The sequence below is a fragment of the Panthera onca genome, chromosome E1, assembly GCF_046562875.1.
Source record: "Panthera onca isolate mPanOnc1 chromosome E1, mPanOnc1 haplotype 2, whole genome shotgun sequence".
Classification (NCBI taxonomy): domain Eukaryota; kingdom Metazoa; phylum Chordata; class Mammalia; order Carnivora; family Felidae; genus Panthera; species Panthera onca.
The window spans coordinates 11,781,249-11,805,990 of record NC_138352.1 but is presented as its reverse complement, the minus strand read 5'-3'; the positions used below and the strand labels follow the sequence as shown (position 1 = coordinate 11,805,990).

Genomic DNA, 24,742 nt, shown 5'->3' with positions numbered 1-24,742 from the left:
CCCAGGGAGTCCACCGCGCGCAGGCTGAGGGCAGCCGGGCCCTCGGGCCGGTACGGGGGCTCCAGCGCGGCGGCCCCCGCGGGCCCCCAGCCCCGACCGGCCCGGGGGAGGGGAGCCGGGGACGGGATCAGACCCCAAATTCTGTCTCCCGCAGGGAGGGCTCCCGGAGTGGGAGAGCGGGGGGGGGGGGGGGGGAGGAGTGCGGGAGCGGGGGGGGGGGGCGCTCCCGCCGGGGCGGAGGAAGCCGGGGGGCCGCGAAGGGCCCCGCGACGCCGGGAGGGGCCGGGCCGGGGGCGCGCTCGGAGCCCGCCGCGGCGACGCGCGCCTACCTCTTGTCAGAAAGGCCGGGCCCGGAACGCGGGGCGGCGGGGGGAGCTCATGCCGGCGGCTCCGGGGTGCCGTCGCCGTTCCACTGCCTGCGATCGCAGCTCCGCCGCCGGTTCCGGGGAGTGGACCGGGGGGGGGAGGGGGGGCGGGCAAGGGAGGGGCGCGGCGAGGCTCCAGTGGTTGTTACGGGTGACGGGGAGGGCGGGGCCGGGCGGCCGGAAGGGGCGCGCGTGCGCGAGCGCGGCCGAAGGACGGAGGCGGGCGCTACGACCGTTGCTAGGGGAAGGGGAGGAGGGGGACGACCCGGGCCGAGCCGCGCTGCGCAGGCGCCATCTCGGCGGCCGGCGGGCGTGGGAGGAGCTCGGAGCTGGCGCCGGCCCTGACGCAAGGCTAGTCTCGCAAGAGGCCGCTGGCCCCGCCCTGTTTTCGTCACAGGGCGTGGCTAGGCTGAGGGGCGGGGCTCGCGGGCCGCGGTGGGGAGGGCGGGAGGCGGGGCGAGACACGGGAGGGCGGGCAAGCTGGGCCTGGAGTTGCGCCGAGTTGGAGCAAGCCGGTTCCTGCCAGGTCAGAGTCAGCTCGGGGCCGGGGCCCGGCCGCTGCTGCGAGGCCCGGCCGGCGCCGGAGGTCCGGTGCCTCCTCATTTTTTATGGACTGCTCGGGGGCGGCAGGCCTCCCCCTGCAGCGCCCTGACCGCATTCTCGCCGAGTAATGCAGCGGAGGCGAGTGCCAGGGCTTGGGAGGGGCTGGGTGGAACCGAGCATCGTCTTGTCAACACGTCCAGGCCCCGCGATGGAACGAACGCGGGGCCAGGTCAGCCCCTGGGGACCAGGAGGGCTGCATTCCAGCGGGACAGCCGCACTTCCAGCTGTAGCTTCAGAGCGCGAGGGTGATGCACCTTGAGACCCGGCGCCTTACGGGGAGCGAGGGCTGGTGGGGGGCACGGCGCACGTCCCCCCACACACCGCAAGGCTGGCTTTACCGCCAACACACAATTTCTCCGGCCGTGTCACTACTGCGCCCTTTGCATTAGTCACCCTGGGTGGCTGCACTTCGGATGCTGCCCCTGCACAGAACACTTCCGGAACTGCTTTGGAATTTCCTCCAGGGTTAGTTTAGCAGACACCCAAGAGCACCATTTATAACTTGATCACACCCTATTTTTCTCTGACCCTCATTTTCCAACTTGAGCAGCCACACTGCTCACTAGACTCAGCTCCGACGGGCTTCGGCCAGTTTGTAAAAATTGCATCCACCTTCAAAAGATGCTTTCGGAAAGAAACATCCCCGGAATGATGAACCTCCCGGTAGGAGTAAACAGCGGCACCCATGAAATGGTCTTGTCAAAAATTGACCTGATCTGATAAGCTCTAGGTGTAACCACCAATTTACTGGAAATAGAGAACAGAGAAACGTGCCAAATGATTTCAGGGGAAAAGAATCGCCCAAGTTTCAACTGTGGGAAACACTGCATGACAAACATATTATTTATCGAATCAATTCTAAAGGAAAAAGGGGGGGGGGGGAGGACCTAAAAGAGATTGGGAGATCATTGAGCCATACGCTTATGGTTTGTAGGCTTTGGTGTATATATAGTATACTTCAGTTAAAACTTTTCCAAAAGGGGCACCTGGGTGGCTCCGTCGGTCAGTTAAGGGACCAACGCTTGACTTCGGCTCAGGTCATGATCTCACGGTTTGTGGGATTGAGCCCCAAGTCAGACTCCTGCTGCCAGCACGGAATTGAAATTCAGTCTCTCCCTCTCTCTCTCTCTCTCTCTTTCTTTCTCTCTCTCTTTCTCTGCCCCTCCCTCCCTCACACGCGTGCCCACACGCTCTCTCTCAACCCTTTAAAAAAAAAAAAAACTTTTCAGAGGAAAAAAAAAAAACAGAACTAAGACATTGACCATGAACCTTATTTCTGTCTTGATTCTCACCAGTGAAATACATTGTTATGAAACCGGGGAGTTTAAACACTTTGAACATGTTACGATACTAAAAAAATTAATTTTTTTAGGTGAGATAATGGTATTATAGCTAACATTTTTCAAAGAAGCCCTGTCTTATAAGGATGTGCCCGGAAATATTTTGCAGTGAAATGATGCGGCGTTGGAAATTACTTTCAAAATAATCTAGGTGGGGAGAGGGAGGAGTAAGGGCTAAGACGAAATAAGATTGGTCCTAGGTTGATAATTGTTCATTGTATGATTCTGTCCGCTTTTGTACACTTGGAAATGACCAATGTTTGAGTTACCGCATTTGAAATTACCAATGATAAGACGTTTTTCACACACACAAAAAAGATGGCTTGTCACCACTGAGGCTTACGTTGGATTGTTTTTAAATCAGTTTTATTGGGCAATTGTCGAAAATGCACAAGAAACTCTCCCCAGCGACATACCACAGAGTTACGTGAAAAGATCCAGTGCTCAGGTCATGATCTCACAGTTCGTGGGTTCGAGCCCCACATCGGGCTCTGTGCTGACAACTCAGAGCCTGGAGCCTGTTTCGGATCCTGTGTCTCCCTCTCTCTCTGCCCCTCCCCTGTTCACGCTCTGTCTCTGTCTCAAAAATAAATAAACATTAAAATATATATATATATATATATATATATAATTTATAAAATAAAACATAAGGGGCACCTGGGTGGCTCAGTCAGTTGAGCGTCCGACTTCGGCTCAGGTCATGATCTCACAGCTCGTGAGTTCGAGCCCCACGTCGGGCTCTGGGCTGACCGCTCGGAGCCTGGAGCCTGCTTCCGATTCTGTGTCTCCCTCTCTCTCTCTGCCCCTAACCCGCTCACATTCTGTCTCTGTCTCTCTCAAAAATAAGTAAACATTAAAAAAATATATAAAAAAGATGAGTACCGTGTGGAAGGGGAAACGGAGAAGTGCGGGGGTCAGGTCTGGCTGCCGGTGCCCAGGACCCCCAAGCAAATGTGTCATGACAGAACAGAAGTTTATGTCCCTGTGAATGGCGTCCAAGGCTGGTATGGTGTCTCATCATCACTATCAATTGCCGATTCCCCCAAAGGACCACCCTGATGACCCAAGGCTACGGTGATTAAGTCAAGTCCAGCAGGGGAGAGCTCCACCTTAACCAGAGTCAGCCTGGAGACACTCTTGGTGGGTCAGCGGGGGGAGGTTGGGGGCACATTTCAGGGGATGTGAGTCTGGGCTTAAGCGTTCGAGGCAGCTGTCTCAAAACCGGGACCAAGAAGGACTAGGTCCGTTCGGTGATGTAGTTGTTTAGACCTGATGGGTACAGCAAGCAGCGGGTCTTGAAGATTTGAGCCTCGACGAGTACACGGCCATCTGCTAAACAAGCTGTTTGCCAAGATGAGCCATCTTTTGTTAGAAGACATTATTTTTTCATGAGTTTCCTGAAGCAAACGGTGAAGCCGTTCGTTGGTTTACGGTCTTATCTTCCCCGGCCAGGAATTTTCCAGACACACAGCGGGTCGTGTCGACACAGGAGTCCCGATAGTCAGGCTGTGTGGACGCGGGCGGTCTCGTCTCTCATCGGCGGGGCCATGGGGTCCTTCCGTCTTGCTGCCTTGTCTTATCTCAATGTTTCCTGCACCCCCGGCCAGCAAGGAGGAGGAGAGCGAAGGTGAGGACCTAACACCCCTCCTTGATGGCGCTTTGTGGATGTAACGTGTGTGCGCGCACGGTAGTGCGTGCGTGACAAGGCAAAGGGCAGGACAGCCGGTGGGACGGCGGAGCACCGGTGGAGGTGACGTGACGTGGCCCCGCTCATCTGCCGCAGCACCCCTGGCTCTCTTCCTCAGACTCGCAAGTTGTACTACGAGAGAATTCTGAGACACCTGGAGTGAGCCCCCAGCTCCATGAGCCTTCTTCCTAATAAGCTCCTCACCTGCTGTCACCTCTCGTTGGGTAGACGGAAGCCTTGATGGGGACCCTGGGACGGAAACCGAAGAGTCCCAAGTTCTGACATCCACAGAGAGACCCTCTGGTTCCTTTGGGTTGCTCAGCTGACTGTCCACTAGGAGCCCGAATCTAAAGCTCCTGTTTTCCGTGTGGCCACCTCCGGCTGATGTGGATGGATGTGGACCCCTGGGCCGCTCACACCTGGGCCGGGGCACAGACCCTGTGGCTGTTAACGTCTTCCCCAATAGAAGTAACCTGAGCTGGGGACACTGTCACTGTCCCTGCAGCCACATCTTCTCCATCGCTCTTGGTGCCCTTTCAAGAGTCATTCCGAGGGAAGCATGGGAAGGTGGTGACACCGAGAGGTTTGGGGATATGTTTTAAGGGGAGGGTCATTCAGGGGAGACGCTGGGAGCCAAGTGACAGTCTCAGCTCAAATTCCAGCCTGTGGAGCCCAACCGCTTCCCCACGGCAGCCAGAGAAACGGGAAATAAGGTCTGAATGATCCCTTTGAATGTGACTGAGAGTCAGGGTCAATTAAGTATCCAGGCTGTGTGACAGGCCCGATGGCACTTATAGTCCGGCGGCCCTCCCCCCCACCCCCGCGTTGGTCCTTTACACATTGGTCAGTCACAGGGACGTGTCAGCCCTCTTCCACGTCTGGAAGAGATTACTTTCTCCTTTGGTGGCAAAAGACAGCCTTGCAAAACGTGACAGATTCTCCTGACACGGGCCATCTGGCGAAGTTTCCAGCCTGGGGAAGTCTGGGGGTTGGGGGAGGTAGATTCCCCCACAGGCACAACTTCCTAATTGCGCTCTGGCGGTCAGCCAGTGGCCTTGAGCGAATACCATTGCCTCATTTCCAACCTGGGAAAACTTGAGGCCAGGAAGCCAGATTTGCAAAAGTTATCATCCGACCTTACCCGTCTCTGAAACATTTCCTTTCAATCCGGAGAGGGCAGAGCTCCCGCTTTCTTAATTGGTTTGGCCGCCCAAGTCTTCCCTCTTCCAGGGCACCCTTGAGGCTGCCGGCAGAATATTCTCTCTCGAAACCACCAACGCAAACTCACCCCTTCACTCGACACCTGCACTGACGACAGAAATCAATGTAAGCATCGAAGCCTGCCGTCCGAGGTCTTCTATAAATCTGGTCCCCAGCTTTCCTCTATCCAGAATGATTTTATTTCCATCCCCCCGCTGTCTGTTCCCTGATTCGTGCCTTTGTTAACTGGGCAAACACTTATTCGGCTCCTTAATTTATTCAGACACCATATCGAGCGCGGGAGTGTGGGAAGATACACTATATAAAAGCAGATTTTCCCTCCAGGTGCTGAGCCTACGGCACAGGACAGACGTGGAAAGGGCGAAGTTGTAGCTGCTGAGTTCCACAGCCCTCCCCGAAGCCTTTCTTGTCACCTGCTCTTTCTCTAGATGCTTATGTGCTTGGCACTTCCGTTGAAGGCAAGCCGTCTTCAACGAGATTATAAAAGAATCGGGTCGGGGCGCCTGGGTGGCTCGGTCGGTTAAGCGTCCGACTCTCGACCTCGACTCAGGTCATGATCTTACCGGTTCGCAGTTTCGAGGCCCTTGTCGTCGGGCTCTGTGCTGACAGCGTGGAGCCTGCTTGGGATTCTCTCTCTCCTTCTCTCTCCGCCCCTCCCCTACCCACTCACGTGCTCGCTCTCTCTCTCTTAAAATAAACTTGAAAAGAAGAACCAGGTCTGTGTCCCATCAAATTGTAAGTTGCTTGGGTCCTAGGACCATATGCACTCATTTTCTCCCACCTATCATGGCACCTGGCGTTTTTCCAGAGCCCTATTACATATTGGTTGGGTTGAAGTCATGAGCCTTACATTCGGCCTTTATTCTTTTCTTTTTTAAATGGTTTTAACGTTTATGTATTTTTGAGAGACAGAGAGAGTGCCAGCAGGGGAGGGGCAGGGAGAGAGGGAGACACAGAATCCCAAGCAGGTTCCAGGCTCTGGGTTGCAGCAACAGAGCCCGATGCAGGGTTCGAACCCATGAACCGTGAGATCATGACCTGAGCCAAGGTCGGCCGACCAACCGAATGAGCCACCCAGGCACACCCCCACCCCACCCCACCCCAGCCTTTATTCTGAGTGCATTAAACACATCTCTCCATCCCATGGACTGAGCTGAAGCATCCTTGAGGGCGGTGGTCTCCCCACCCCGGTCTGTCCTCTGTGTCACCAGGCTAGGACATCTAGAGCCTAGGGAAGCAGCCTGGCTTAAGAGGCAAATTGTTGTGTGTGCCCTGAGAAGCACAGCACTCCTCCAGTGAGATTTAGGACAACAAAGGATGGCCTGAGGCCTTTCAGCTTCCGGCTCAGAGAAATAAAAATAGCCAATCCAATCATACTTCTTTTTGGTTTGTTTGTTTGTTTCGCAAAATATAGTCCTGGCATCTTGGCCCCATGCAGCTGTGTGGCACTTTTCTTGTAGGCTAGAGGGGGACTTAGGTTAGCAAGCCAGCAGTGGGTCCCCAGGCTGCTCTGCTGGTGACACAAGCTGGGGGTGGGGTTGGCCTGGCAGGACCCACCGAGTGCTAACAAGGGACCGACCAAAGGTCACACAACAAGGGGACCCTGAGCGAGGAATGAGAAGCCGATCCCTCGGGGCGTCTGGGTGGCTCGGTCAGTTGAGAGCCCGACTTCAGCTCAGGTCGTGCTCTCGCGGTTCATGGGTTCGAGCCCTGCATCGGGCTCTGTGCCGACAGCTCGGAGCCTGGAGCCTGCTCCGGATTCTGTGTCTCCCTCTCTCTCTTCCCCTCCCCTGCTCACACTCTGTCTCTCTCTCTCTCTCAAAAATAAATAAACACTAAAAAAAAAGAAGAAGCAGCAGCTTGAGCCCTCTAAATCTGATCAATGAAGCATCTGTCCCAAGGCTAACTGTGGACAGCAGCACTTTCAGTCTGTGGCCCAGAGGTCCCCCACTTTCTCCGTGACACAGATGAAAGAGAGGCCTGCCTCAGACCCCAAAATCTCCTGTCGCCCCAAAGGCTTTTGAACATGGTGAGGGGGGGAGTATTTCCGCTCAATTCCTTATTTGGGGCGCCGCCCACAGCCAGCCGTCCGACAGCTCTGCCTCCAGAATGTTCTGTGGCCTCCCGCTGAGAACCACGCATCTGCTCATTTCACACCTCGCTGAAAATCCCATCTCTCAGCCCTTCCTACCATGGCAGCGCCTGATGGAACCATGGCTGTGGCCCAGAGCAGCTTCGGAGGCCTTGCTCTTGCAAAGGGGGGAAAAAGAAATTTTTTTTTTAATTGGATGTTGATGGGATTTGGTGTCAGAAAACGTTTCTCACGGGGTTTTCAAGCTTAGATAAGAAAATGTTTGCAAAAACCCTTTGTAAATGGTGAGGCTGTATGCAAAGGCTTCCCACAGCCAGACATCTTATAGCTCTGCCTCGGGAACGTTCTGTAACCAGAGATTATTATTACCCTGCCTACGCCTCTGGTTGGTTACTAGAACCATCCTCTGTGTATTTAGATAAGCCCTTCTCCATCTGAAATTTCCCCCCAAACCCAAAAATAACAAACACAGAGTGCTGCTCAAAAGACCAGTCTTCGCCTGAATGGCTGGAGACACAGACCTGCCCGCTTTCTTGGTAAAGCGCCTTCGATAATTATAAGCTAGATAGGACTTGAAGGTGTCGGGGAAATGCAGGCAGAGACGGTCACCTTGCTTAGCTGGGCACAGCAGCCCCGGTCACCGGTCACCCTCCACGTTCGGAGAGCTCACTCCACTCTGAAGTGCTAAGGCGACCTTCCTCCACACCCCCCGGGGACGAGAGGTACACCTTTGAACTTCACACAGCAGGGAAAGGAGACTTTTTACCACCAGCAGGCTCAGGAAGCACCCAAAGCCAGAGGACAAAGACATCTCTGTCCTTGGTGACCAAGGCTGACCTCTGTGTCCCGGCTGGCCTCGTCGAAAGGTTTAGGACGTGCACCTGGGGAAGAGCTGGCATCACAGGCAGGGACGCGAAGGACTTCTCTGGGGACCGGCTTCTTAGCGGCTCAGAGAGTCTCTCTCCGGTGCTGACGACCTGAGTTTATCCCACACTCCAGGAAACCAAGGTACGGGGAGGCCTGGTTGTTTAAACCCTGCAGAGAATTCAGAACTCGGGACCATGCCTCTCTTCCCATAGGACATCCGAAGACGGCGCCCTCTTTAATTTAGTTACATTAAGAGCTCCGGCTGAGACCAAAACAGCCCCCTCGGCCACCTACCAACCGCATTGGGCCGGTGCTAGGCATTTCACACCCATCCTCACTGATCCTCGGGAGAGCCCATGTTACAGATGGGGGCACCAAGGCACACACAGGGTAAGCAACTTCCAGGGCAAAGACTCTGAGCCCAACACCGACTCCAACGCTCACGGGGGGTTTTCATGTTGCATCAGCTTCTCTCCGTTTTGCGTTTTGTTCTTTCTTCCAGCTCACCAGCTTCCAGATTTGTGTGCCCAGGTGTCGTGGTGGAAAGCCCATCACCCATAAGCCCAGAAGGCATGTGAAATGCCAGGCGGTGTCCACCTGGCGGTGCGTGAGCGCCCGATGGACGGAGGCGCCCGTGCGTCCTCGGACATCCTGCTGAGCGCGGCTGAGCCAAGAACGTCTCTGGCCTTAAGCTATTTCCGTATGGGCCCTGAGTAGCAGTCTGAACCGTCCCGACTTATAAATCCTTTAGCTAACAAGTGGCAATAACCTGCACGACTTTTTAATGTTCCATTTATTCTTCCAAGCGTCTGTGGTTCGGAGATCTATAATCGCGGCGCTCCTGAGCGCCGAGCACGTGACATAACGGAGGGAAGAAACACTCCACAGCTTCGCCAGCCAGGGATGAAGTTCAGGTTTCAGCAGGCTCAGTGGAGTTAAAGGTACCCTGCACTCGGCGAGAATAATAGGAAGAATTTTCTTTCCCTTTCTTTACTTTTTTTTTTTTTTTTTTTTGGTAGCAATCTCTGCACCCGGCGTGGGGCTCGAACTCACAACCCCGAGATCAAGAGCGGCGCGCGAGCGGACCCAGCAACACGCTTCCGCCAAAGCCCTCCACGGCGGGGCCGACCACACGACGGTAATTTTCAGCTTTTAAAAAATTAGCGCAATTATTTATTTATTTTATTGTGTTTCATTTTAGGGAGAGCGCGCGCGCGTGTGTGAGCCGGGGAGAGAGGCAGAGAGAGACAGAGGAAGGGAGAGAGGGTCTTAAGCAGGCTCCGTGCCCAGAGCAGAGCCCGACGCGGGGGCCCCGACCCGAGCCGATGTCAAGAGTCAGACGTTCAACCGACCGAGCCACCCAGGTGCCCCTGTCATTGTTTAAGTTATAAAATAACATCTGCCATAGTAGACTGTCTACAAGGCACCCATCCCACGTCTTCAGTCCTCAACGCCCCGACTTTGTTCAGGCATTTGCCCCCGTCCACGTTACGGGGCCCCAGGGCCACCTCCGGCAGGTAGACCAGGTGAGTCTAAGGCACCCCTTGTCCCACAGACAGATTTTTTTTTTTTAATTTTATTTTTACATTTATTTATTTTTTTTTTGAGAGACAGAGAGACAAAGTGAGAGTGGGGGAGGGGCAGAGAGAGGGGGAGACGCCGAATCTGAAGCAGGCTCCGGGCTCCGAGCCATCGACACAGAGCCCGACGCGGGGCTCGAACTTGTGAACCGCGGGAGCGTGACCTGAGCCGAAGTCGGAGGCTCAACCGACTGAGCCCCCCGGACGCCCCTCCCACGGACAGATTTGGGAGTGAGCGTGTCACCCAGTTGTGACCAATGAGACCTACAGGGAAGTCTGCCAGGGGGTGCCGGAAGGGTTCCCGCACTCTGAAAAGGGAGACGCGGAAACAGAAGTCCCCTATGTCTGTGTCTGGCCCTGTCGTGCCTGCTCGGGTCCCTGAGGCTGCTACGGTTGGGCCGTGTGCATAAGAGGAGCCAGCGTTTGGTGGGGAGGATGCTGGGGCCACGGGGAGGAGGTGGAAGAAGCAGAGGCAGTCTCTGGTGACGTGTCCTTGCCACGCGTGGGGCCCTCCTTCTGCCAGACATCCAGTCCCGTGAACCCATCGGCGTCCTCACCGGGCGGCCCAGTTTCACGCCACGTGTTCTGTTCCTCGCAGCGAAAACCCACCGGAGCGCAGGCTCAACTTAGAAACGTGTTTAAAGGCGGACGCACACCCAGAAGAAAAGAAAAATCACCTGCAACGCCACCATGCCGTCATAACCACAACGTAGGTTTTGGTGACTTCCCGTCACCCTTTGGTGGTGCCCATTTCGAAGCGTCATTGCCTAAGGGCGACGCTCGCTGCCTGGAGAAAAAATTCCAACGGAGCGGTGGCCTGGCCGAATGCAGAAAGCACTGAGCTGCTGTAACCCCTCCCTCTCGGTGGGGGACCCTTTGCGGTGTTTTCCGAGGCCTGAGCTGCCTGCCCCTGACTCATGAAGACCCACATGGTCTGTTGAGCCCACGGGTAAACTGCACTTTTTTTTTTTTTTTTTTAACGTTTATTTATTTTTGAGACAGAGACAGAGCATGAACAGGGGAGGAGCAGAAAGAGAGGGAGACACAGAATCTGAAACAGGCTCCAGGCTCTGAGCTGTCAGCACAGAGCCTGATGCGGGGCTCGAACTCACGGACCGTGAGATCATGACCTGAGCCAAAGTCGGACGCTTAGCCGACCGAGCCACCCAGGCGCCCCTAAACTGCACTTTCAAGATCGGGGTCAGAGAAGGGAGACGCAACGGGAGGGGGCGCTCCTACTCCCTTCCGTAAGCGGGGCTGGCCTGGGCGGAGTGATAAGGTGGAGAGATCCCGGGCTTAGCGCGAAAGGATCCGGGCTCCCATTCCCGGGTCACAGTGGCAGGCGGTGTGGCCTTGGGCAGGACCCTTCACCGTTCTGGGACGAGTTGCTCGTCTGTAACACGGGAAGAATCACGCCAACTAGAGCTGTTGTAAGGGTTGCAGCGAACGCATGCGGCGGGGCCATTGTTCAAAATCCTTGTCAGTTTCCCGTATCTTTTTCTAGACTCTTCTGCCGTATCCTGAACCCCCTTTTCCCTGCTCTCTGCTGTCCTCGCTCTGTGTCCACCGGGGGGTTCTTAGTCGCGGACAACGGAGTCCGCTGTGGCTGGTTCAAGCCAAAGAGGTTTCTGAAGGGGGGTGGGGGGGCAGGGAGCTCACGGGGTTACTGAGATGCCGCCACCGGGCAGGCTTCCAGGAACAACCGGAGAACCGGCTCACCGATGGGGCCGCACCAGGATCGGGAAGCTGCCAAGTCAGGATGTTGCTACCTTGGCTCCCGTCTCCAGAACTCGCTCTGCCACAGTAGACGCCACCAACACCGTGCCCTGTCCCCTACCCCCTGCCTGCGGCGTGAGTGCTGAGTCAAGTCTCCCTCGGAGCACGCGATTAGTTGAATCTAAATCGCACATCTGAGCGCCAGCAGGTCTTACGTTTCCACGTTGGAAAGGGGACACCTGCAATCTGGAAATCTGAGCACAATCCACGTGTAGAGAGAGGTACAAAACCTCTGGGGCAGCCTCAGACTGTGGTGGGGAGAAGATCAAGGACACATGCTTGGGAGTCATGCACCTGCTTCCCCGTCCATCAGAGGTGACTCGGAGACCGGCTCCGGTGTGACCCCAGCTGAGCTCAGATGCGAGAGGTGAGGCCGGGAGACCGAACAGGCCATTCCTGGGGGTACATGGTTGATGGGTCCTGCACATTTTGTACTTTTAAGAACATGCTTGGGTGGGGTTCAGGACATGGTACCCCCAAACTTGGCATCTTGGCACGTTAAATATTGCAAGCTAAAGGAATTTGAGAAGACAACAGAAGCAGGAAGTTCAGGCCGACCTTCCTCCACTTTTCCCTGACATAGGTCATAAAATCTTGACATGAGAGGCACCTGGGGGGCTCAGCTGGTTGAGCATCTGACTCTTGATCTCAGCTCAGGTGTTGATCTCAAGGTCGTGAGTTCAGGCCCTACGTTGGGCTCCATGCTGGGCGTGAAGCCTAGAAAGGAAAGAAAAGAAAGAGAGAAATGAGAGAAAAAGAAGGAAGGAAGGAAGGAAGGAAGGAAGGAAGGAAGGAAGGAAGGAAAGAAAGAAAGAAAAAGAAAGAAAGAAAGAAAAAGAGGAAGGAAGGAAGAAAGAAAAAGAAAAGAAGGAAGGAAGAGAGCGAGAGGGGGAGAGAGGAAGGAAGGAAGGAAGAAGGCAGGGAGGGAGGGAGGGAGGGAGGGAGGAAAGAAAGAAAGAAAGAAAGAAAGAAAGGAAGGAAGAAGGGAAGGAGGGAGGAAGGAAGGAAGGGGAAGGGAAGGAAGAAAGGGAGGGAGGAAGGAAGAAAGGGAGAGAGAGAAAGAAAAGAAAGAGAGAGAGGAAAGGAAGGAAGGGAGGAAGGAAGGGAGGGAGAAAGAAAGAAAGAAAGAAAGAAAAAAGGAAGGAAGGAAGGGGAAGGGAAAAGAAGGGAAGGAAGAAAGAGGGAGGGAGGGAGGAAGGAAGGGAGAGAGAGAAAAGAAAGAAAAGAAAGAGAGACAAAAGAGAGGAAGGAAGGAAGGAAGGAAGGAAGGAAGGAAGGAAGGAAGGAATCGATCCTGGGGCACCTGAGTAGCTCAGTTGGTTAAGCGTCCAACTTCAGCTCAGGTCATGATCTCACGGTTCGTGGGTTCGAGCCTCACGACGGGCTCTGTGCTGACAGCTCGGAGCCTGGAGCCTGCTTCGGATTCTGTGTCTCCCTCTCTCTCTCTACGCCTCCCCTGTTCGTGCTCTGTCTCTCTCTCTCTCTCTCTCTTTCTCAGAAATAAACATTAAAAAAAAAACAACTCCTGATGTGAGAGGTGCCCTCCCTCCGCCCAGGGCAAAGGGGGCGTCTCCGACGCCAGGGGGACGCCAGGAAGAATCCCAACAAACGGCCCTTCCGAGCGTGTCCCCGCTCACCACCCTTACCTCTAATTTTTGACCTGTCACGTTCCTCCACGACCCTCCACTCGGCCTCAAACCCAGCACAAAAATACTCAGGTTTAACTGTTTCCTCACGTGTTCATTTCCTCGTGACAACTCCCGGTGCCACAAACAACTTCCACTCCGTAACCGTTGGGTGTTTTTCTCCGCGAACGTCATTGTCGGTTTGATTTTCAGACCTCGCCGGGGACCATACGAGAGTCCAGGAAACGTTCTTCCTCCCTGTGCTTGTCCACTCTTATCTCCAGTTGACGATCTCTCGGCCAGACTGGCCCTCTCCTCGGGGATGAAGATATTACTCGTTACGTGCCCTCGGACGTGCTATTTTGCACTCACTCAGCCTAAGTGATGTTCATCACATACACCCCCCCGTTCTGCAGGCGGCTAAAAGAAACCCTGCTTCCTGTCCTGCCAGAGAGCTGGACGCCTTCACGACAACCCGGTCTCCTCTCCCACAGGGTACGGGCCGTTTGTGAGCCTTTCCTCCAGTGACCGCGGTGATTTGAGCCTCGGTGTCTCAACTCCTGAGAGACGCAGGTGCTTCTTGCGTGGCCGGGGGCCTGGAAATGACCCGCAACCCCTAAGGAGGGTGGGAGGCCAAGTGATCTGCTGAAGACTCTTATTTTCCTTCCCCCATCGCTGCGCGCGGAGGCTCATTTTCCTGGCTGTTAATCTAGCTCTTGGGACCCTGCTCGGGAAGACAGCCAAGCCAGCCGCTGCCTCCCTCCCGTCGAAGAGGGTGGGGAGGCTACTGGAAGGTGCTAGTTACTTCTTTCCTGTTCCGGACCCCCTGGGATCACCTTGCCAGCCAAAGCCTGCGCTCCCTGCGTAAAAAGACAGGAACGCGCTTACAGAGGTGATGCTGATGTTACTAGAGACGGCAGCGGGTCTGTGTCCTACCCGCACGCGTGTGAGAACAGTTACGTGACAGAGGCTCCCGTGCTGCGGAAATGTAACCTTGACTCAGGAAAGATGACCTTCTCTGGCCATGGCCAGGGCTCTCCCTGGGTTAAATGCCATTCCTGGACCGGCAGCTGGAAATACTCTGTCCTTTGTTACCTTTGGACTCAGTGGCACCCGAGATTGCGTTACAGAAGAGAAAAGTGTCCGTTGCCACTGGGCAAGTGTAGGGCTCAAAGGACAGTCTGACATGGGTGGAGACAAAGGGGCCTCGTTCACATTCCTTCCCTTCTTTGCCCTTTCTAGTTAGGGTGACAGGTGTCCCGGTTGGCCCAAGGCAGTCTCCGGGTATGCCTGTGGACTCAGAGTAATTATTCACAATGCCCTCCTGTCACTCTCAGAAGTGACCTGGTTGGACGACACATTTTAAGATCATCGGTTTGTAACGGTCGAGAAGAGGGAGACAAGGCCTCTCTGTGGAGACGGACCCCCTTGAGAGCCTGCCGGGATAAGAGGCGTCAGGTTGAAGAAAGCAGCACTTTTTCCAAACCCTTCCAAAGAGCCCTCGGCGATGCCCACCCTTCGTGGCTCTGAGCAGCCACACACCCCCAGCTCGTGAGCCACTGGGGTGACCAAGCTAAGCCAGGTGGACCTGTTGGCCTTCTGGGTGTGATTAGAAAATCACGTTATTCCTGCCATCCCGCTGACCCCGCAGCCGCCCAAGATGAAAGGCCAGTCTTGCTGCTGGGCCCCCAAGTCTCAGGCCTTCCGGTCGCGGGTTCAAGGGCACATGGGTGCCAGGCTGGCACAGGAGCTCTTGTTTTTAGGGTCTTCTGACCGTGCCGGGTCCCATCACGGCCCATTCTGCCTTCCTACGTACATCCGCAGCTAGAGAGATGGGAATACGAGGGAGGGCCGGGCAGGGGTCTTCAGGGAGCCTCAAAGATCTGACACCCCCCCCCCCACCCAAACTTAACCTTTTGCCTCCAGCTCCGCGGTAATGAAGGCACACCTAATCCCTCAGCCCTGAGAATGTTTCTTCCTGCAGGAGACGGCCAAGGCCAACAGGGGGATGGGTTTTCCTGAGCCATCGCTGGGGACAGACCAACCCCGTGGAGCAAATTCTCCTCTAGGGCTTGATCCGTGAAGTTACTCTATAATTCATCAGCTCCGTCTAGAAGCTGTGGAACACATCGATCACCATTAGGCTGTCAAAACATCCATTCAGCCGGCAAGAATAGCTTATTAGAGTTTTTAAAAATACCAGTCGTTTGCAAAGACGTTGGTCGAGGGGCGCCTGGGTGGCGCAGTTGGTTAAGCGTCCGACTTCAGCCAGGTCACGATCTCACGGTCCGTGAGTTCGCGCCCCGCGTCAGGCTCTGGGCTGATGGCTCGGAGCCTGGAGCCTGTTTCCGATTCTGTGTCTCCCTCTCTCTCTGACCCTCCCCCGTTCATGCTCTGCCTCTCTCTGTCCCAAAAATAAATAAAAAACGTTGAAAAAAAAAAAAAAATTTAAAAAAAAAAAAAAAAAAAAAAAAGACGTTGGTCGGGTCTCTGCATCTCTGCATGCACCCGGAAAGTGCCTCTGCACGTTGGTTAGTTTGCTAGCGTTTCCTGCAGAGAAGAGAGAGGCTGGAGACTGTGGGGTAGGTGGTGCTCAAAGGACCCAGAGAGCACCACCTATGGCATCAAAAGGATGCTGAACGTTTAATTTTGTAAACATGGGGTGTTGGCCTGTAAGTCACGGTCCAAAATCTCCCCCAGCCCGAGGCCTGGCCCCCACTCACATCCACAGTCCATGAAGAAGGGTCAATTCTACAGTCGGTGGTCGAGTATCTTGCCTGGTGGCTTCTTGGAGGAATGGGCAGAGGTTGCAGAAAAGTCTGTGGACCTCCACGGTTGTTCGAACACGCTGTCGCTGGTAAAAGTGCCTCTCTGAATTTCAAATCGAAAATCCTGACCTTGTGTGTTTGTGTTAGTTCTCAGACTTGTAAAGACAATACAAAAAACAGCAATCAAAATACTGGGTTTCTTTTTTTTTTTTTTTTATGTCCATTTATTTTGGAGGGGGAGGGGCAGAGAGAGAGGGAGAGAGAGCATCCCAAGCAGGCTCCACGCTGATGGTGTGGAGCCCGACGTGGGGCTGGATCCCACAAACTCTGAGATCATGACCTGAGCCGAAATCAAGAATCAGACACTCAACAGGCTGAGCCTCCCAGGCGTCCCCAGAATAGTTGACTTGAATTCAACTTTGCCCCAAGAGCCAAGTCCATCGTGCTGGGGCTCAAGGGCTTGCTGTTCCGGGAAGCACACGCCTCTCTCCCTTTCTGGAACTTTGAGCCTCTCCCACCTAGAAGGGCTTTGGTCCCAGTATCTGCTCTGAGAAATCCCACTCCACCCATCTCGCAGTCCGTGAGTTCGAGCCCTGTGTCGGGCTCTGTGCTGACAGCTCAGAGCCTGGAGCTTGCTTGGGATTCTGTGTCTCCCTCTCTCTCTGCCCCTCCCCCGTTCGTGCTCTCCCATTCTAAAAAATAAATGAAAACATTAAGAAGAATAAAAGATTCTGCCTGATTTAGCCATTCCACAGATACACCAACTCCCTCCAGGAGCGAGAACACCCCAAAATGGGCTCGTTCGCATCTTTACAGCCTTGTGAATTTTTGTAGGGTTTACAAAGACATACGAGTCAAAGCTCTTTCATTTCTTTTCTTTTAATTTTCTTTACGGCACCATGAACGGACTTCAAAACAGGGCTTGACAGAGAGGCTTTTCAATGTAAGTGTTCCTGCTTTATTCTGCCAAGTACTCCCAGGTACTTGGAAAACATCTCCCACGACCAAACTTAGCTGCCAAAGGCCAAGGGCCTGGAGCATTAAGCAGATGATACAACCACAGAAACGCTCTGCCTGACAGTCCCCAGGAGAAAAACCCACATTTGCATTCAGCGGTCTATCTGTAACCGGTGGACGTCAGACCCAGGAAAGAGCTGGAAGGCGGAAGTTTTCTGGAGTGAATGATTCAAGGCAAAACAAGAAAACAGATCTGAAAGTAAGACCTGAGGGGACCTTTGTTCCAGCATTTCATGGCTGTGGGCCTCCAGAAAATGCGAGCCCACGAATGGTTTGACGTTTGTGCCCGACTCCTGAATCAGGAGGTGGGGTGGAGGGAAAGGAGAGGCTCCTAGGACCTCTATGCTAATGGCATTTATCACAGATCTCCAGGGGGTCCACCCGGTATTGTTAGAAAGGTCTCACTTAGGGCACCTGGGTGGCTCAGTCGGTTAAGCATCTGACCTTGGCTCAGGTCACGATCTGATAGTTGGGGAGTCTGAGCCCCACTTTGCTTTGGGTGAGCCCCGCTTCTCTCTCTCTGTCTCTCTCTCTGACCCTTGTGGGATTCTCTCTGTCTCTCTGCCCCTCCCTCACCTGTACCCTCTCTCTCCAAAATAAAATTAGGGGCGCCTGGGTGGCTCAGTCGGTTGAACATCTGACTTCGGCTCAGGTCATTATGTCACTGTTCATGAGTTTGAGCCCTGCATCAGGCACTGTGCTGACGGCTCAGAGCCTGGAGCCTGCTTCAGATTCTGTCTCCCTCGCTCTCTGCCCCTCCCCTGTTCATGCACTGTCTCTGTCTCTCTCTCTCTAATATCAATAAACATTAAAAGTTTTTAAAAATAATAATCATAAATAAAATAAAAATTTAAATAAAATAAAATTAAAATAAAATAAAATAAAATAAAATAAAATAAAATAATAAATAAAAAGGTCTCACTTAAGCAGGGATAGCACAGACAGTGGCCTCTCCTTCCCACCCTGGGGAGTATTTTAGGTCTTTGAGATAGGATACGAGGTTGTGTTTACAGCACACCAGGAGCAACCATGGCCTAATGTGGAAACAGTAAGAAGGGATAGCTCGTGTTTAACTGTGTCGCACTCGTGGGAAGCACGGAGGCCTCGGAGATCTTCACTTCTGAACTGCTGTTTGTCCCAAAGACAGTGGTCCGCTCGGCCCGGCAGTGTTTCCGGGAAGGACGTGCCGACAGACAGATTCCCCCAGGCTGGTATCCGTTCTTAACTGGTTCTTCACCTGCTGTGTGGCCGCAGCTACATTTTCGGGTGCACTTGGCCCGTGATCCAGAAGGTGCCCAAGAGTGGGGGGTGGGGCTGGCCGGGAAGCAACCGTGCGGACGCTCCCGTGGTCAGAGGTAGCACTGCCCCGTCTGGGACACGGGGGGGGGAGGTGAGCGGGCGACCTTGTGGGGACAAGGAACCCCGGAGTATCGTCATGTGTTTGTTTCACCTGTTTACAAAAAACCCCCGTGTGGAGCATCCTTTTGTTTCAAAAGTTAAACCTGAAAGCCTGATCGGAGTTTTAAGCAGAAGAGCGGTTCTTCTGGCTAAGAAGATGGCTCTCGCCTGTCCAGGAGCACGAGAGGCTCCAAGGGCAGTGACAACGCGTGGCGGTCTGCTCGACGCTTCGGCGCTTTGGGTTCATCTCTCTGAACGTCAGAGGCTCAGGCACGCGATCAGGTGCTCGGCACCACACCGGGATGCTCTCGCCTCGGCGAGACAGTGGCGTGAGATTCAAATTGCCTCACTGCAAAAGCGGTACATGCGTTCCCAGGAAAACTGCTGAAAATACAGACGAGGGAAAAAAGGGGCGGGGCGTGGGCGGAAGACCAGCCTTCTCAACTTTTTCAGGTATGCCCGCGGTCGGCAGAAGGATGTCGCCCAGTGTCCACATCCGAAGCCTGGAACCTGTGATATGTTAGGTCACACAGGGGATAAGGGGCCACACGATGAAGCCGATGGAATTAAGGGTGCTAATCAGCTGACCTTAAAATATGGAGATCAGGGGCGCCTGGCCGGCTCAGTGGGTAGTTCACGTGACTCTTGAACTCGGGGTTGTGAGTTCGGGCCCCATATCGGGGGCAGAGATCCCTTGAAAGTAAAATCTTCAATGGAGCGCCTGGGTGGCTCAGTCGGTCAAGCGTCTGACTTTGGTCTAGGTCGTGATCTTGCCATTCCCAAATTGGAGCCCCAAGTCGGGCTCTGTGCTGACAGCTCAGAGCCTGGGGCCCGTTTCGGATTCTGTGTCTCCCTCTCTCTCTGCCCCTCCCCTGCTCATGCTCTGTCTCTCTCTCTCTCTCTCTCAAAAATAAATCAACGCTAAACAAATTTTTTTAAATCAAAAGTAATAAACTCTTCAAAAAATAAATAAATACAAACAAAACAGAGAGATCAGCCGGGATTCTCCAGGGAGCCCAACGGAATCACAAGGGTCTTTCTGTAGGGTCCTTGATTTCAGCTCAGCGAGACCTGGGCCGCACTTCAGACTCCCAGAACTATAAAGAAAACACACTTGTGTTGTTTCAGGCCACTGAGTTTGTGGGAATTTGTTACAGCAGCTGCAGGAAAGAAACACGATGCCCCCCCTCCCAAGGTCTTCTTTGCATATATATTTTCCACCAAAAAAGGGACCATACTGTACATGCTATTTTTTAATGATCTTTTTTTTTAATGTTTTTTTTTAAGAAAGAGAGAGACAGAGCGCGAGCCGGGGAGGGGCAGAAAGAGAGGAAGACACAGAATCTGAAGCAGGCGCCGGGCTCTGAGCCATCAGCACAGAGCCCGACGCGGGGCTCAGACCCACAAACCGTGAGATCATGACCCGAACCGAAGTTGGGACGCTCAACCGACTGAGCCCCCCAGGCGCCCCTTTTAATGACCTTTTATTGAGGCACAGCGTTCAAACAAAATCCCAGATCCTCGGCAAACAGGTGGAGATCAGGGAGAGGCACACCTGTGTGACCACAGCCCCAGGTCAGGAGCTCTTCCTTGACCAGCTCCCCTCCCCCAGAAACCCCTCACCCTACTCCCGGTCACCCACTCCCCAGAGGGAGTGAGCCCACTATAATTCTTCGACACCACGGCCTAGTGCTCCTGTCCGTGACCTTCCCAGACAAAGTCACATCGTCGGTACACGGCGGGCTGGCCTTTTCATGGAGCTGTAACTCACACACAGCAAAGAGCACAAAATCTAGGCGTGTCTTCACATTCCCAGACACAGATTAACTGCCCTGATAAGGTGAGTCTCAGGACCAGGTCCCCAAAGCTCCCTCCCCACTGCTGGCCGGTCCCCCGTCCTCCCCAAATAACTAGTTTTCTGACCTCTGCCACCACAGAATGACTTGTGTCCAATTTGGGACTCTGTGTAAACGGCACCCTACAGGACGCGGAGACCTTCGTCCTCGCCCATCGACATGCCACGAGCACTTCCCACCGCGCGGCCGTGCCCTGCCTCGTTCGCTCGACTGCCCCTTTTTGTCTCGGGCTGCTTCCGGTGTTCGGTTGATGTTGAGAATAAAACATCTGAGACACCCCAGGCTTCTCCGGCTCACAGAGGCCAGGGGTACAGATCCGCGGCCTGGTTCTCACGCTTGGTTCCAGCCACGTCCGGAACTGATGGAGAGGAGACTGTCCACCCCCCACCCTCAGAAACAGTTGTTTCCTGACAGTCCCAGGGTCCAGGCCGCTGCCTCTCCTCGCGACCTGGCAACCAAGAGGGTATTTCCTCTCTGAGCTCTGTCAACCGGCGTCTGATTACTCCGGCTGGCAAGTCACGGCCGAGAGCTTCGTGTTCCAAGACAGGAACTTTTCTCATGCATTCTTTGGAAGACAAAGAAAGTTCCTCAACGCAAACCAAGTAAACGCGCCCACGCCTCCCTTCTGGGGAACGTGACCGAGGTTGATACGAGTGCCGTTGGCCTGTGGTTGGTCCCAACTATTGTGTTTGCCCCAAAAGTACGGGATTCGGAAGCACAGGGGAGCCCGGCGTATTCCAAGGAAAATGTTTGCAAGCTGACAAATGATGATAAGACATGACCTTACTTTCAAAAAATGTGCATAGTAGGGTGTTAGCTTTTTTTTTTTTTTTTAAGTTTATTTATTTTTGAGAGAGAGAGAGAGACACAAAGTGCGAGTGGGGGAAGTGCAAAGGGAGAGGGAGACACAGAATCTGAAACAGGCTCCAGGCTCCGAGCCGTCAGCACAGGGTCCAACGCGGGGCTCGAACTCACGGACTGCGAGGTCGTGACCTGAGCTGAAGTCGGACGCTCAACCGACCGAGCCACCCAGGCGCCCCAGACATAGGATGTAAACACTGCCGAAAGCAGATAGAAAGCACGGCTTTGAACACCTAGTTTCAACCATTCCTCCTTCAGAGAGAAGCACTTAAAACGCCTGATGAAACATGCTTTGCTACTGTGTCACTGGACTTTTGTCTTGGGACGGCCACAGTTCTCACGGACCTGAGATGAAGGCACATTTGGGGTGGGAGACGCCACGCGTGCCCACGATAACTTGTAACACTGGGGTCCCCTCCCTCCGGCCCCGCCTCAGGTCCCGTGGGAAAGAGCGAGAGCCCTCCGGGGCCAGGCCACCCTCTGCGCCTGTCCCCGACACACACCAGGGCCGCAGGCTGCAGGCCTCGGGTTGGGATGACAGGTCAATTTGGCACCTTCCGGATGAAGGTGCCGGAAAAGCCGGGCCGGGCCTGGTGGCACCACCATCAGATGGTACCAAACACGTGGTGTGTGCTTACCCGACAGGCTGGCGGGGCTGAAAACAAGGACACAAATCCCAGCCCCAAAGTGTCCCCTTCTCAGACTGTGGAATGGTACCCATCGGCAAAGGCCCTTCGTCACAGGGACTTTTGGGGGCTGCTGACGCTCTAGCACAAGAAAGCTCCAAAAGCACTCGACCGTCCGCTCGTGTGGGACCTTTAGAACTTCTAGAACCTGGGGCGCCTGGGTGGCTCAGTCGGTTGGGCATCCGACTTCGACTCAGGTCATGATCTCACAGTCCGTGAGTTCGAGCCCCGCGTCGGGTTCTGTGCTGCCAGCTCGGAGCCCGGAGCCTGCTTCGGATTCTGTGTCTCCCCCTCTCTCTGCCCCTCCCCTGCTCATGCTCTGTCTTTCTCTGTCTCAAAAATAAATAAAAAAACAAAAAATATTAAAAAAAAAAAAAAAAAAAAAGAACTTCTAGAACCTCTGTCAAATGAGCCCGTGTGCCGTTGTGGGCTAGAAAGTCAAGAGAAGCGCCTCTCACCGCGCCCCCTTTCGACGTCTTCGTGAACTGCCTCTGACAGAGAACGGAAACCCGTCCGAGACATCTTGTACTTGCGATACTTTGACTCGTTTATGTTTTGTGAGCTTCAACGCAGACGAACGAGACTCTTGTCACTGCCTGTCGCTGGGTGGGTCAGGCACGGCCCGCGTCCAAACCCCGACACTCGCTGGCTGCGGGGCCCTGGCAGCGGCTGTCCCTCCGGCCCCCACGCCCTCATCTGCAGGGTGGGGGACAATGGGGCCTCAGAAATCTGTCCGAAGGACCAGTGAACGAGATGAAGGCAGTGAGCCAGGCCCGGCACCCAGGGCGGTGAGGGGTCCTTGGGTGGAAAAGCAGTTCTCCGCCCGCGCTCTCCCCCTGTGGGTGGACAGCGCGGGCGGCCGAATGAATGAGACCCTTCACTGCTACCCCGGAATCTCAGGTCACGGGGGCTGCGCGGTGAGCCTCTGGTTTTCTGCAGGACAGAAGCGACTCCTTCCCAGCAAATCACAGCCCCGCGGGGGTAAACGAGGGCTTGTAGGTGGACACGCCAGGTCCTGCTCGTGGGGCCCGGTGGGCTGTGTGGGCAGGACTCAAGGGAAGTCAGCTGCGGGGTGAGGCCAGGTCACGGCGGGAGGTGGGGGGGTGGGGGGGGGAAGCCGGGGCCTGGAGGCCCCAGCCTGCTTCTTGCCTGACTCTGGAAAGGGCCTGAGTGATTTCAACTTCCCCTTACTTGGGAGGAGGGAAGTAAAGGATTTCCTGGACTCCCAGCAAAGTCAGATAAGAAGGAAGCCAGGGAACGGGTCCAGAGCGAGAGGGGTTTTTGGAGCTGTTTGATTTTCCGAGCTCTCTTTATCTGCCCGAACGCAGAGCCTCCGGAGAGGATCCAAGGGTCGCAAGTGCCCTTCCCAGGCTGAGGGGCAGAGCGTAAGCTAGCACTCCCCCCCCGCCAAGTAGGATAAGGAATGGGGTTTAAGTCCTTGGCGTGGTGACGTGGGAAACTAAGGCAGAGGAGACACTAAATTCCCTTACTGCCTACGGCCCGCTGACGAGTCCTGGAAACGAGCAGAGTGACCACCCTCTAGGAGCTCGGCTGCCTCGATGGTGACACTTTGCGGGGGGCAAAAGGGAATCTCGGCTTAACGTGATCGCAACCTAGGGGACCCTGTAAGTCAACTTCCTTTATCTCGACGGCCTCAAGATATATGCTGGCAATCCCACTCCAAGTTCATGGCCCCCGATACACATCTGAAGGGTCTCAGGACGGAGGTTTTATTAAATGGTAATAAATGGCATCTCCCTAGCAACAGCTAGTCCCTCAAGGTCCCGGAAACCTTGCTTCCAAGATTCCTTAGAGACTTACGCTGTCCCTGCCCCCCTCCCGACCTGAGGGGATACAACCCGTCACCCGTCACAACCCCAGCGCAGCTCTTCCTGCCCACGGGTCCCGTCCCCCTGTCCCCGTGCTTTAACAAAATCGCCTTTTGGCACCCAAGACGTCTCAAGAATTCTTTTTCGGCTGTCGGCTCCGGACCCCACGAACCCCACCATCACCCCAAAACTTCATCAGCGGCACTGTCGCGAAACCATCACGCCTGTCACCTTTTCAAAAGGCTCATTATGTTTTCCAGAAGTCTTGCTTTCCTGCAAGTGTCCTCCCCTCCTCTCCCCAGGAGCCCTCACTTCTAGCCTCCAGAGACCTTTTTCTGCAAATTCCCGCTACCAGCATGAATACAAATCGGACTTTCTCTTGCTAAACTGTCTTTGTCTGTTTCACCTGCAGGCCTCCAAAGAACGTGAGAGGGTAGAAGGGTTCACATCTCGTTACTACTACCGGTAAGGAAAACGCGTGCAGTGACACTTGTTAGGGACGGTGAGGTCGACTCTATTCAGGACCTTCGAGATGGAGATGGGACGGCGGGGACGTGCCGTGGGGGAGAGAGAAGGGGTTCGACTCTTGCTAACGCTGCATTTGACGAGGAAGTGCATGGATGGGCCGACGAGAAGGTCCAGGCGCCTGACTGAAGTTTGTTCCAAGAGCCCTGGATAACAGACCTCTCCACCAAGGTAGAAGAGAACAGTGCTATGAGCGTTAAACCACAAAATATAGCGTTAAACCACAACGCGAGGACCACCCCCAGGCCACCCGCTGAAGGGACCGCAAACACAGAAAGAAAACGTGCTCTTTGCGTTCAGTCCTCACGTAGGTTTGCGACTAATCTGGGGCCGGTGGAATCTGCGACTAATCTGGGGCCGGTGGAATCTGGCCATCCCCTCCCAGGACACAGAGGGCATTAGCCTCCTCACATCTCAAAGAGAACGCTCTCTGGGCCCAGGGAAGACATTCCTGAGTTGGGAGCCGCCTGAGACTGATTCAGCCACAAACAGATTAGCAGGGCAGAGAGAGAGAGGCTGGGAATATAGGGAGTAGGGGTGGGGGAGGCTCCTCCCTTGTTCCTTTCCTTTCCTTTTTTTTTTTTTTTTTTTAATTAATTAATTTTTTTTTTGGTTCCTTTACTTTTCAACAGTGCCTTATTTTTAC

At 54.5% G+C, this 24,742-nt stretch overlaps 1 protein-coding gene and 1 long non-coding RNA gene across 5 annotated transcripts in view; one reads left to right on the top strand and one right to left on the bottom strand.

Annotated features, from left to right (window-relative positions):
• The window catches only part of SEC14L1 (SEC14 like lipid binding 1), an 88,882-nt gene that overhangs the window by 52,168 nt on the left and 11,972 nt on the right, over window positions 1-24,742 (bottom strand). For 2 of the 4 annotated variants that reach the window (XM_078438099.2, XM_078438103.2), the window contains exon 1: window positions 330-488. The exons of the other annotated variants lie outside the window; for them this stretch is intronic. The gene's annotated coding sequence lies outside the window, so the exon portion shown is untranslated. Of the gene's footprint in view, window positions 1-329; window positions 489-24,742 lie in introns of those variants that run through there. 4 annotated transcript variants of the gene reach the window in all.
• LOC132687266 (uncharacterized) lies at window positions 6,475-12,284 on the top strand. The gene is made up of 3 exons (XR_013552195.2): window positions 6,475-8,316; window positions 8,388-8,565; window positions 9,195-12,284. It is a non-coding gene; the product is annotated as an uncharacterized LOC132687266 (long non-coding RNA).